The sequence below is a fragment of the Pseudoliparis swirei genome, chromosome 20 (assembly GCF_029220125.1).
Source record: "Pseudoliparis swirei isolate HS2019 ecotype Mariana Trench chromosome 20, NWPU_hadal_v1, whole genome shotgun sequence".
Classification (NCBI taxonomy): domain Eukaryota; kingdom Metazoa; phylum Chordata; class Actinopteri; order Perciformes; family Liparidae; genus Pseudoliparis; species Pseudoliparis swirei.
In genome coordinates this window covers 5,675,265-5,689,406 of record NC_079407.1, presented here as the reverse complement: position 1 = coordinate 5,689,406, position 14,142 = coordinate 5,675,265, and the positions used below count along the sequence as shown (strand labels likewise).

General features: G+C 43.2%; 1 protein-coding gene across 1 annotated transcript in view; it reads right to left on the bottom strand.

Annotated features, from left to right (window-relative positions):
- The window catches only part of b3gat1a (beta-1,3-glucuronyltransferase 1 (glucuronosyltransferase P) a), a 44,628-nt gene extending 37,528 nt beyond the window's left edge, over window positions 1–7,100 (bottom strand). The window contains exon 1 of the mRNA XM_056442017.1: window positions 7,045–7,100. The gene's annotated coding sequence lies outside the window, so the exon portion shown is untranslated. The remainder of the gene's footprint in view (window positions 1–7,044) is intronic.
- Window positions 7,101–14,142: the final 7,042 nt, after the last annotated feature.

The window sequence follows — 14,142 nt, the reverse complement described above, 5'->3', positions numbered from 1 at the left end:
ACATCAGAGACAGCAGAAAGTCTCTACATCTACCGGAGACTGAAAACACCCTTTTCGACTATATCTGGTTAAAAAACACAGATTACACTTCAGTAGCATAGATAGCACTTACTTTATGGTTTTTTAGTGTTCGACTATGTTGAATGTTACTTCCTGTATTCTTTTTTGTTGTTCTTAGTTGTATAGGTTGAAATGCACTTATTGTAAGTCGCTTTGGATAAAAGCGTCTGCTAAATGACATGTAATGTAATGTAATCTTCGATTTGTTGTAGGATTTAAAGGTTAAAAGGTCATTTTACGGACTCACAGAACTCCAACCGTTCTCAATGTTCGCTCCATATCGTATTAGCGAACCACACATTATGAGCTCGGCTTTGCTCTTGTGTCATTAAGTGCCATTGTTCAGCAGGTATCACAGATTGTTACCATGGAAACACAGGTCTTAGATATGAATTAGGTAGGGTGGTCTTTTATATAAGCAATGCGAATGCCTTATTAAGAACCAGATTGCTCCAACATGGTGGACTCTGTGAAGAAGATCCGCTCTAAATGACTCAGCAACGGCTATTATTTTTATTTTCAGGTGATTACACACTAAAAAAAACATACTTATTAATAATATCTTCTATTTCCGTCAATGGATCACTCGAAATGTGACACACTGCCCATTTGAATAGTTACTTACATTAGATGTTTCAAGTAGCAATTATTCCTGCTCTCCTCAGTGTCCTAAGTGGTCCAACTTTCACCACCAGTGCTTTTCACACTTAAACCTAATGAGACTTAAATAATGTCAGTTCAAAAAAGGGTCTGATATTATGAAATAAAAACAGTGGCCATATGCGGAGCTGGAAGATTGAGCAATGAGAAATCCTCGGAGGGGTTTGTAGTTTCTGAATAGCTGCAGGGCAACACTGTTGGTGCATCCCTGTTTGCTTCCCAACGGAGATGATGAAAGTCTGGGGGGGTTGACACACACACACACACACACACACACACACACACAGCCTGATGTGGTCTAATGGGCTTCAGGGTGATTCAACATCTTTAAAAGCCTTCAGGATCTCCCAGTTTGTGTGTGTGCGCGCAAGTGGATGTGTTTATATATCGGCGCTGGTTATTTTGTGTGAGCACACATGGCATCATGTTGTGTGTGTGTGTGTGTGTGTGTTTCATCAGACAACTCGACGCCAATTTTTACAATTCCCCAGGACCTCGCTGAGTCTGAGAGCAGTCCTAGTTATCTAATCTTGCAGGAGCTCGCCGTGTGCAGGTACCACACAGCGCTGCAGCCAGCTGGCTGGTGGATAAATCCCAAAATGTCATGGAGACTGAACCACTTATTTGAGTCATGTCGGTTTGGGTGTAATGGAGTTGTTCAAATGCTGAACTTTCAATGTATCTGGTGTTTTTGTTACACTAGCTGTGACGTAGGCCTACAACTCCTCTGTACCAGGTTGCGGTAAACTGAATAATGTAATGGTGAAGAGGGGAGAGTTAAAGAGACATTGCTCATGATAACAATGACATTGCAAACCGTTGCATCATGGCACAACACTGTTTTACTCCTTCTGATCGCGGAATACAATATTAACTATGACGGCAACATACCTGTATGTGACCTTGCACACGCTCTTCAGAGGTGTTGCAAGCTGCAGTTTGCATATTGGTTTGAAGTATTTCATTTTGGAAATTTGGAACAGATTTTCTGTTTTAAATGACTCGAAAGAAGTCAGATTATTTTCCCAAGTTATAAATTAGTGGGTGGTTTAATCACAGATTCAAAAGGTCTGCCTGGGTTTTTTTTTTTAATTCAGAAATGACTGGAGAAATACATAAACTAACTAGAATGGGCACTCGGTAGAGCGCATACCTTCGCATATCACAAGATTGGGCATTGAATTATGAACATGTTGGCATTAGTTGCATGCCAATTGGATAGAAATTGACAGCGCTATGGTAAAAAGAAGATGTTTACCTTTTCATGACCTTGAACTTTGACCCGATCGATCCCAAAATCTAATCAAATGGTCCCCGGATAATAACCAATCATCCCACCGAATTTCATGCGATTCGGTTTAATACTTTTTGTGTTATGCGAATAACACACATATAAATAAATACATAAATAAATAAATAAATAAATACACGGCGATCAAAACATAACCTTCCGCATTTTCAATGCGAAGGTAAAAAGCACAAAAAAGTCGCATTTTCATGGCAGCTGCTTCCACCACATTCTTTTTCAGGTCAGCCATTTGTATGCTCGCTTGGCTCGTGAGAATTAATGCTTCAAAAAACTGCCGAGGGGACAAATGTAATTGTGGTGTAGGTGGAGAAACCCAAGTTGCCGCTAAAATGCATTTAAGCACTTACTAAAACCACCAAAATGTGTGAGTTATTATCTCGGAGCGGCTCATTTCGCGAAAGTAATCACACACAATGATTGCGCGTCATGCTTGGATTGTCGTCATTAATCTCGGAATAAGTCGGCATCTACGTGTAATCATCTGAAATTGGAAGGAGAAAACATTTCCTGCAGGACTTCTGCGTAGCCGCTTCGTGTCATTCCAGAACAAAGAGGGTGAGCAACAAAGGGCAGAAGAAACCCTGCAAAGAGCTCACAGTAGATTTGGTGTCGCGACAATAATGAGCAGTGTCTTTCTTGTATTACGACTGAGTGACAAGCTCCCCATATCATGAGATGAAATCTGAGCAGGAAGTTCAAGGATCGCCTTGTTTGCAAGTACGAGGAGAAAACACAATGGACGCTCTTCTTTTTTTGTTTTTTTGGGAAGGCTCATTCTCACTTAATAATGAATTTTTTTTCCAATTTCTTGGTGGACAAAAACTTTGGTGTCGCGTGTTCATCATCCAGGGCGAGGGAGAGACACGCGGGATGCTAGAAGCCAACGGGAAATGCACTGACTGTTAATAACAATGCCAGGAGGTGGGATATAGAAAATGATGTTCTATTCCAAATGTGTTCTGCAGCCTCAGGACATTCAGGACATTACTGTAATCTATTCTACGAGTACACTGCATGTTTAGTTATTTACACACTGTACACAGTGTACCTCTGTTTGGGAGATTAGTTCTGAATGTTGCCGCCATGATAAAGACTTAAAGCAGATTAACACGTGAAGGACACAATTTCCTTTTTATATCCAGTGTCGTGTGCATCATCAGACTTTTCTCCGGTCCATAAGCAGATGGTTCTGTATTGCCAATAATTGCTGACTACAGTTTTTTTTTACCATAATCCTGGTACTTTCCCATAACAATATGAGCCATGTGTTGGGAATTGCATAGAAACTCTTAAATGACATGATTTATGATCAAAGTCGTTGTAAGGCTGGAGCTGCGACCAACGATAGACAATCATTCTTTTGGCAAATCAATAAATTGTAGGCTCCTTACACATAAAAACAATCGTGAAAAAGCCCATCACAAATTGAAAGCCAGAGGCGATGTCATGAAATGTTACAACCGACACTTAGAAATCCGAAGAAATTCAATAATATGACACGGAAAAAACGGTAAATTCTCCAATAATGAAGAGCTGAATATAATAAATGTGATGAATCGATTATCAAAGTAGTTGCCTCATACTTTTCTGTTGTTCAACTAATTAATTAATTAATTTCCATTAAATAACATTTTTAATATACTGAGCGATTTTTGAAAATGGATTTCTTAATTTTTGGATCACACCATGAATTTAGACCTGTATTCATTCGTATGCTATTTAATCATTAAGTTGTTTATTATATATTGTACTATTATGTTGTGTCTCCAAGTACACCACCATAGATTTTAGACAACAGAACATGAACATCTTACTTAAGTTACATTTCTAACATGCAGTAATCATTTTGAATACATGTATTTAACCTCAGTACGACTTTAACAAGCGGTGTGGCATAAAGTTCTCTTTGCTGTCTCTCATCCTCTCTCTCTTTTCTGTCAAACTTTTTCACACCCACCCACACAACCCAATTTCATCTTCCCTCCATCCTTCCTCTTCTACTGTCCTCCTCTTTCAACCCCCTCTCTCACAGACAATTTCTGCCTGCCTCTTTTTTTTTGTATTAACCAACCCCATCTTATTCTTGTCTTCCTCTTTTCATCTCTCTCTCTTTCTCTCTCTCTCTCCCCTCCCACTGTCTTTTGACTGGCTCTCTCTGGGGGGGGGGGGGGGGCGGATGTGTCTCTGTGGCCCTCTGCAGATCTGGAAAGGACATCCTCTCAGTTTAATTCAAGTCAACCCCGGTCTCCTGGCGCTCCGAAACGCAGCATGTGTGACAGCTCTACAGAGACAGCCAGAAGGAACAGACACGTCTCATCTGCATATACGTGTGTGTGTGTCTGTGTGTGTGTGTGACAAAGGTAGAGAGAGAGAGAGAGAAAGCACGGTGTGTTTCAGCCAGGCATCTTTTAACAATCCCCCGCTGACTGAAAGAGTTAATTTCACCCTGGCAGCAATCATAGACGTCTATAAATCTATGATGAGAGGTTGCTCTCTTGATTAGTCGGTGCTAATTCAGTTCACACCAATTAAGGAGGTTTGGAGCGCTATCTACATTATTACATCGCATATGCTTAAGCTCTACGCCTGTTGGAGACACTGTAAATAAAACTGTGATCATGGAGACTGATGGAATGCTGCCTGTTCTCAAATCCACACGTGAGCAGACTATAGAGTCAGGCCGCCTGTGGGAATAGTGCATGCAGGGAAATGTGATGTCATTGTTATCTATATATGGCAATCAAATGAAGCCCAATAAAACCACACAAACGTGACAACAGAGTTGAGGCTCTCTGCCGCAGTCTCAACAACAATCGGTTAGCTTTACAAAAAGAAAGGAAGGTGTAGGATTCACTGCTGGGCTGTTACATTTTATTGCATTACCCTGTGAGTTTATGCAGTCATTTTGCTAATATTGCTCTAAAGAGACAATGTGAGTCGGCTGAGGCGACACAGGTCTATCATTTACCACGTTCATCCTCTTTGTTGAGCGTGTTAGCACGCTACCGTGTGCTAATGAGCACTGAAGACACAGCTGAGGCCGGCGGGATGTCATTAGTTATAATATTCATGAATCAAAGGCAGATTACAATTGGCATGATGATGGCACTAGATGAAAAGTGAGAGGATCACCAAAGGCATTCGGATACATCCTCTGGGAACCATGAATGTCTGTACAAGATTGTGTGCCAATCAATCATGTCGATGTCGGGGGTAGTTTACGGGTTGAGTGACTTTGAATTACGGCCAGAGGAGATAAGGAGTCATAAGGATTCATACTCTGTGGATCATAAATATATGAGCAAAACTTCATGGGGATTCTTTTCCCTTGCCAAAAATATCAACCCTCCCGGCGATGCTGTGAGAAGAGAAGTCTGGGAGTCGGGAGGATTTGTTCTTGAATGTCTGTGGAATATACGGCATGCTGCATATTACATACAGTATATAAATATATGAGTTTATCCAAAAACGTCTATGTCCTGTCTTTTAACAAAAGCATACATTTTTATCTCGTCGTCATGCTTTTGAATACTCTGTGAATTGGATTATAAAGTTGAATATTTGGCGCAGTGTGGAACATTGCTATCGACCGGCGGTGCGATCCCAGGGCGCCGTGGCGTTTGTAAGTTGTATAGATCTGTGTGCTCACCTGTCGTACTTCAGCCGCGTTTATTTGCACTGGGCAAAAGGCAATATGAGAGTATAGGGTTTAGATTCATCTTACCCGAGGCTTGCCAATAAGAAATCACGATATTTTCTCCTCTGCGCTATAGTGAGGAGACGACCGAGCCTACAAGCGATTTAACAGGCCGATGAGCCTCTCTCGCTCTCCACCCCCCCACACTATCTCATCATTCGCTGCCTCCACACTTTAAGATTATTTTCTCGGATTTGTCCCCCCCTCCCTCCCTGCCTTCCTCTCGTCTCCCAATCTTCTCCCCTCTGCCCCCGTGCACTGTGCCCACATATATATATATATATATATATATCAACCTCTAATAATATCAGAGGCCAGGGGGTTTGTATGTAGCGGGAGTAAGTGGATCTGTCGGATCATTTTGCCCCTGTCCGCCACCTAATTCCTCCGTTCGGATTTCCTGGTGAAAAAGGGTTATCCATTGGACAAGCAGCGAGACGCAGACGGAGAGGGAATAGTGGGAGGAGGTTTCACCTGCATCCTCTTTTCACCTTCAACAACATCCTGTGAGGCTCACGGAGCTGCCTTGTGGGAACATAGAATACATGTAAATAAGGCATCTGCGTTTGTGAAATTGAAAGCTGAACAAAGCAAGATTGTCAAGGTACAGATATACACTACCGTTCAAAAGTTTGGGATCACTTAGAAATGACTTTATTTTTCAAAGAAAAGCACTGTTTTTTCAATAAAGATAACATTAAATTAATCAGAAATACACTCTCTACATTGTTAATGTGGTAAATGACTATTCTAGGTGGAAACGTCTGGTTTCTAATGAAATATCTCCATAGGTGTATAGAGGCCCATTTCCATCAACTATCACTCCAGTGTTCTAATGGTACATTGTGTTTGCTAATCGCCTTAGAAGACTAATATCTGATTAGAAAACCCGTGCAATTATGTTAGCACAGCTGAAAACAGTTATGCTGGTGATATAAGCTATACAACTGGCCTTCCTTTGAGCTTGAAGTTTGTAGAACAAAATTAATACTTCAAATATTAATCATTATTTCTAACCTTGTCAATGTCTTGACTATATTTTATATTCATTTGATGAATAAAAGTGTGATTTTTCATGGAAGACACAAAATTGTCTGGGTGATCCCAAACTTTTGAACGGTAGTGTATGTCAATAAAACATCTCTGGATAAAAATACGATGCTCCCATTCTCAAAATAGTGCATTGACGTTTGGATGGAATACTGGTTATGAATGTCTAGATTGCTGTACTGGGGAAAAAACATACAGTCCTGGCCAGTTGTATGGAAATGAGTCTGAGCCCCCCCCTCTATAACAATGACAACAATAGGTTACTCACAAGCAGCCCTCTGCCCGTCTGCAGCAAGCACAGGCCCCGCCTCCAGCGTCTTCCTCTCCTCCTTGTGTCGTCGGATACGGTCACGGTGCTTTGTCTCGAGCCGGCCTTAATTGGCGCCGCCCGGCGAGCAGAGGTGCGTGGCGGTTGAGGGTGGTCAAAGGCAGGGGTGGGGGAGGGGGGTGGGGGAGCGGTGACCTCCAAACTCTGCCGACAGTTTCACGTCCTCAGGGCGGGCCCCTGGGACGAAAACAAAAACAAAAGCACAAGAGACATGTGAGCAAGGATGATGCTTCCTCTTCTCAATACAATGAGGGGCCTTGAAGAAAAAGGCAACGGGCAAGACGGCATCTGGGAGGAGACGCTGCCGTACTGTAACAGCCACCGGGTCACTCCCAGGGCCTCGGTGACGCCATTTGTGTTTGCATCTGGACAGCTGTCAGGAGAGTTAATCATAGTGTTTGTGTGTGTGTGTGTGTGTGTGTTCCTCTGAGGACACACTACAAGCTGCCTGACAGACAGGAAACTGATGAGATTTTTGTTTTGGCCTCCATGGAATGTGCCTATTAGGACTACACCCATGTAGTTGACTTCAGTTCCGTAGATATTGGAGTATTTCACATTTTCGTCATACAGAATGAAAACCACCCTGATGGGCTTTCAAAAACCAACCCTAAAGGGCTTTTAAAAATGTATATATATATATTTATATATACAGGACTGTCTCAGAAAATTAGAATATTGTGATGAAGTTCTTTATTTTCTGTAATGCAATTAAAAAAAAAAAAATGTCATGCATTCTGGATTCATTACAAATCAACTGAAATATTGCAAGCCTTTTATTCTGATTTATTGCTGATTATGGCTTACAGCTTAAGAAAACTCAAATATCCTATCTCTAAATATTAGAATATCATGAAAAAGTATACTAGTAGGGTATTAAACAAATCACTTGAATTGTCTAATTAACTCGAAACACCTGCAAGGGTTTCCTGAGCCTTGACAAACACTCAGCTGTTATAAATCTTTTTTTTTACTTGGTCTGAGGAAATATTAAAATTTTATGAGATATGATTTTAGAGTTTTCTTAAGCTGTAAGCCATAATCAGCAATATTAAAAGAATAAAAGGCTTGCAATATTTCAGTTGATTTGTAATGAATCCAGAATGCATGACATTTTTGTTTTTTTAATTGCATTACAGAAAATAAAGAACTTTATCACAATATTCTAATTTTCTGAGACAGTCCTGTATATATTTATATATAATTTTGTATTTCTTTAGTTTTCTGTGTCATTCATCTATTTCATAGGGGGTGAAATCACACAACAGCAAAGGAAGAACTTGCTACAATATGGCCAGATGCACATCTACAGCATACACACATTTGACAATTTATTCAGCCTGCCAGCTATTAATAGCCTCCTTCGTCTTACACGTGCCCTCTAGGGAGTGTTATCTCAAAAAAGTCTATTCGTAAGAAATAAGAAAACACCAGATGCACTTCTCACTCACTCCACCACAACTCGTCTCCCACAGCGATCCCGCTCTACATTATTGATGAGGCTTCCTCTGCCCGCCTCTTCTGCCACAGTCTTGGTTGTGGCTGCCTGTGGGCAGCCGCTGTGGCTGCAGGGGGGGATCAGCTGATGCCAGGCGAGGAGAAATGAGACAGGAGTGGTGCACATTAACAGCCGATTTGACAAGATGCGATGCAGAGGGCACGCATGTGTAACAGGTTTGCTATTGGCCTAATTTAAATTCAATAGGGTTGTCATAAGGGAAGAAAGCAATTATCTGAAAACCATGGAGGAAAACCCCTTCTGTATATCCAGCTGACTTGCTGATGCTGAACAACTTGAACAAGAGGATTTTTAATTCAAATCACTCGCGATGGAGGAATGAAGCTTTTCTGAAGCACCGACTCACCGTGTCACGGCCGGTTCACCGTTACCGAGCATCGAATTAAAAAATGGCAACGCCTTGTGATGAAAGGATTAAAGCGGCGGGCCGATAGTGATTGCCTGCGCCCACGAAGGTCAACACAGCTCGGGTCAAACTTCAACAACAAACGTTTGCCGTCCATCCAGAGCCGTTGCAAGGCGCACAATAATTGAGGCGTGAAGCCAAGGTTGTTTTTCCCGGATAATGTGAAGATGCCATACTGTACGTGTGCAATATATTCAAGGCGTGGCCACACAAGTGACAACAATACTAGAAACATATCGGAATCAGAATCGACTTTATTGGCCACGTATATGTGCCCATACATGGAATTTGACTCCAGTTACACTTAAGCTCTCATCATACATATGTCATTTACGAATTTTCCAACTAGTAGGATAAATATTAAAAAAGACATTGAAGACAACAGATAGCATATACTGTCCCAACAAGAGTCTTCATGTATACCAACTGTCAATTAGAAAGCACTATTTACCTAAATGTAACGCATCTTCAACGGGATTCATAGTTCAGCTGCGTTCACTAGCTTCTTAAAATGGTCTTTATCTTAAATGTAGTGTCTTAACTGAGCTCCAGTATGCTTTCGCACATCATTTCACACACGCACCATCAGAGACATACACCCTCCTCCTCCTCCTTCACACCATGTTTGTTTTGCTTTGACATGATGGATGCAAACCTACACCTCCTGCATGGCAGAGAACAATACATCATACCCCCCCCCCCCCGACACACACACACTCAGTTAGAGGCTCAAAGCACGAAACTGTAGCAATGTCAGGTGAAATAAAATAAAATTAAATAAATCATAGATGTGTGTTACGTGAACAGGCTTCAAAGCCACGCAAAACAGCACAGCGTATAATACTAACACAGCGCATTTTATTCTATTTTTTCAGAGAAACACTTAAAAAATATGTTTTTCAAAACAGTTAAAGGACACCAAGATGCCGAGAAGGTCATTTCGGGGCTGAGGGACTGATCGGAAAAAAAGCTCAAGCAGCAATAATTGTGAGCTTAGAATGTGAAGCGACCAAAAGGAGGCCAAGGATCCCAAGCTGTGCCTCAGCTCATCGGGGGTTAATAGCTCAGAGATAAAACCAGGCACCAGCCCAAAATGTGTCTTTTGTGCCACGCGTAGCTATGGTTACTAAGCTGAATATAAATCGGCTGCTGATAGGAGGTGTGATACTGTTTGAGCAAAGGATAGTGATAGTTTTCAAGATACGCTTTTTTACTCTTTAAAAAAAATGTTTTTAATGAGGATGGATATAGTCAAGTCATTTATTTAAATCCAGATTGATATGTTATCGCTCAGTTCCTCCAAAACCTCCACACCTGCCTTTCCGCCTCAGGCCGTTTGTGGCTCATTTGTATCACAACATCAATATTCATGAGCTACAACATGGGAGTGGCCCCCCCTCTATTCACAAAGACGGCTTAAAGCAGAAACGTCTATCTAAAAAGCCGAATTAAGACACGTTTGTTTTAATAACAATAAAGAGAAAAATCACAAAAGGGACTTTCGGTCCTCCCAACTCGTTTTCATAGACGATGCATTTTTGAATATAGTGTTTCAGTTCTCTCTGATTTCATCCAGCGACATTGCTGATGCATTCCATGTGTGCTGGATCTGCAGTGCACTGAGCAACTCCTTCACGACTTGACGGAGTCACAGTGCGGAACCCCGGATTTCAGAGGACTGCAGCAGGCGGCTCCATTCTGTCACGTTACGCTCTCTGACCGGACACCGAACACTTAAACACACACACACACACACACACACCGCAGACATGCACACAGGCGCACACACGTCCCGACAGGCTCATACTGGGCGGCGAGCTGTGACCCTAACATGGGCTGACCACTGCCACCGTGATCATTTTGTGCCTCTGACAGTGACGGATGGAGGACATAACATGAAGACGGAGGAGGTTGGACGGAGGGAGCCGACAGAGCGAGAGAGACCAGACGGCGTGGTGTTGGTATTGATCGACTTCAAGCCTGCTAATGCAACCCATCGGAATAGAGGCCGACGATCTGTATTTGGGCTGCACACAAACGCACCGTCAAGGATCGATGCCTCTCCACGCACAGGTTGTCCTGCAGGAAGTATTACAAGTGTCTCTTCCTTCATGCAATTTTAATTGCGATTTATGTTTAGCCCTCCTGTTACCTTTAGGGTCAATTTGACCCCATTCAATGTTTAACGTCGCTGTTCTTTGGGGTCAATTTGACCCCAGGCTGTTTTTCACTGTGTCAAACATATAAGAAATATCAACTTTTTTATATATTTAACCCTTGTGTTGCCTTAGGGTCATTTTGACCCGAATCAATATTACACCCTCCCCCCGCCTTAGGATTAATTTGACCCCATTCAATATTTAATGTCGGTGTTCTTTCGGTAGTCAACAAACAAACATAAAGTGCCTCACACTTAAACTTGGAAAACAATATTAATTCTAATAATTTTCTGGAGGTTTTAATTGCTGGCGTCAAATTGAACCCAAAGGGTAAAATATGTTAGTAAATATAAAGGTAACAGGAGGGTTAAACATTGAATCGGGTCAAAATGACCCAAAGGCGGGGGGAGGGTGTAATATTGATTCGGGTCAAAATGACCCTAAGGCAACACAAGGGTTAAAGGGCTATTTAGGTAGTCAACAAACAAACATAAAGTACCTCACACTTAAACTTGGGAAACAATATTAATTCTAATAATTTTCTGGAGGTTTTAATTGCTGGGGTCAAATTGACCCTGAGGGTAAAAAATGTTAGTAAATGTGAAGGTAACAGGAGGGTTAAATATGTCCTTACCTGCTTCGGGATTTCTAATATGTTTTCTAATCTAACTGCAGTAGAAGCTGCGAGAGCCCGTAAGGGACGATCCTTTCTCACTGCACATACAGGTTAACTTGCCCGAGGCAAGAAAGGCAACCACAATGGCAAAGGAGAAACACATTATTATTATTTTGTGTGTGTGTGCAGAATTCACGATAGTTCCTGCTTTGATGTCTCTTTGCCTCCTCGGAGGGTCCGACCTTTGCTGCACTGCACTGGAGAAAATCCTCCAGACATATAATGATCCCATCACTGATCGTAATCTTCTTTTTAAAGTATGAGCGATCGCCGTGGAGGAATGACACCGTCGAGTGGAAAAGTGCCCTGCTTAGAAAAAAACAACAACGCCTCCCCTCTGCTGCATCTTCGATGGTGCGTCGGGTATTTTGCCAGAGATAATGACAGACCTGGGGGTCTTTTTATTTATTTATTCTGAAGTCATCTGTCATTTCAGTTTAAATTGCCAGGTTTGCCTTGAAAGAGAATTCATCGTGCCTACTCAAGTATGCCTCTATGTATACTCAAGTATGCCTCTATGATTAATTCAGGCGTGTCAGTTGGTGAGTAAATGCTTCTTTATTATTGTGTAAGTGGTCAATATTAATAATGCACACGCGGGTCTAAGTCAAAGTTCAACATGGGAGGTTCCAAACAGCCCGGCACGCCACTCTGGTCACCACATTCTTCCTCTTTCTTCCTCTCTTTTCCACTGCAGACTCGCCACTCCATCCATCCATCCATCCTCTCTCTTTCTGTGTCTGTCTCTCTCCTTCTGGCCCTGAAGGGCGCCGGTTTGCTGATGGAAAACTGTGGCCCATCAGCTGTAATTGGAGGAGCGGCGGTGGTTGGGTTTCTCTGGGAGGCGGCGGGTGTGATCGATCCCGTGGATGGTGGAGGGGGGGGGGGGGGCAGGCGGGCTGACAGCGCCGCATCCCCCCCCCCCACCTCCTGACAGCTCAATGAAGGCCAAGCGGCGGAGCGCCGAATGTCCTTTTACAAGAACAATCGCCGGGCGTTCCGGTCGCTCTGGAGCCGCAAGAGCTGCCCGCCATCCTATTTCAATTCATAACAACCCGATTAGCAGCGGGGTGGACGCGCTCGCTCGGTTTAACGTTAGCCTGTCATCACACTCACAATAAGGAACAAAGGAAATGTCAGAGGCCTGATGGCGACGATGTGCTGTAATTATCTCCGAGGTGAATTCTTTGAAAGATTTTTGTTCAGGCGATAGTCTCCCGACGTCCGTACGCATTCAGCGAGACGCGCGATGTAAATTGCCCACTGTGTACGATGACACGATGAAATAGAGGTGAATGATGGATGCCGGGGAGACTTCGCGCGAGCGGGGGGGCGGGGGGGGGGTAGGGGGGGATCATTAGCATGCCGGCGTCGGGCGCACCGCTGCGTTTTCTCATTGCGGCGCCTGTGGAGCCGTCTTTGTTTGTCCTCTTGTTTATAGTTTTTCTCTCGAGACCGGAGAAGAAGAAAAAAACGATGCTGCGCCGAGCTCAGCCTGACCGTCGGTTGCCATGGCGACGCGTGGCAGACGGGACCGACGGTGTTTGTGAGGAAAGCCTGAACTCGGAAGAACTGTTTGTTCGCCCAGCGACATCTTTACCCGAGCGCCGCGGTCCAACCTCGTGTTCCCTATCGCGTTGGGAGGGACCATCTGGCAACGGCAACAACACCTACATTAAAAAAGACCCGCCGCTGTGGCCTAATTGGCTCTGTTGCAGAGGAAATGTCCTCTACAATTAGCCACGATACTGTTTTCTTGTGTCTAATCTTAGCTTGTGGATTCCAACCCGACGTCGAGCAGTCCGAGCAGATTGTCACACTGATGAAACTCTCCAGTGGCTGCCTTTTCTTTCACAACAATAGGCCTTTTGTTGCAGGTTTTTTTTAAGGCCTGCGATGAGAAATATTGAAGGGGCAATCAGTCACGTGGCTCTGATCGCGTCTCCCGTGTTCTGGCTTTGGAGCCGGAGCTCAATCCAACCTGCCCAGCTATTGCCACATGCTGACTCCCACACCGTCAGATCAAGGCATAATATAATCTCTAAGAAGTCTGGCCGCTTACTTTTCACTTCACGATGAAATTACTTATTTAAATGGACTTGCACAAACCCTCATCCTCAAGGTCTCGACGCTACCTTCTGATTTCCCTCGGGGAGAACTTCTGACAGAAACCGAGGACAGGACAAGGTTGTGGCTTTACAGGCAATCCCCCCTTCATATTACCTCTCTTCCCACTGACACACACAATATATATTTTTAAATAAAAACGCACACGTCA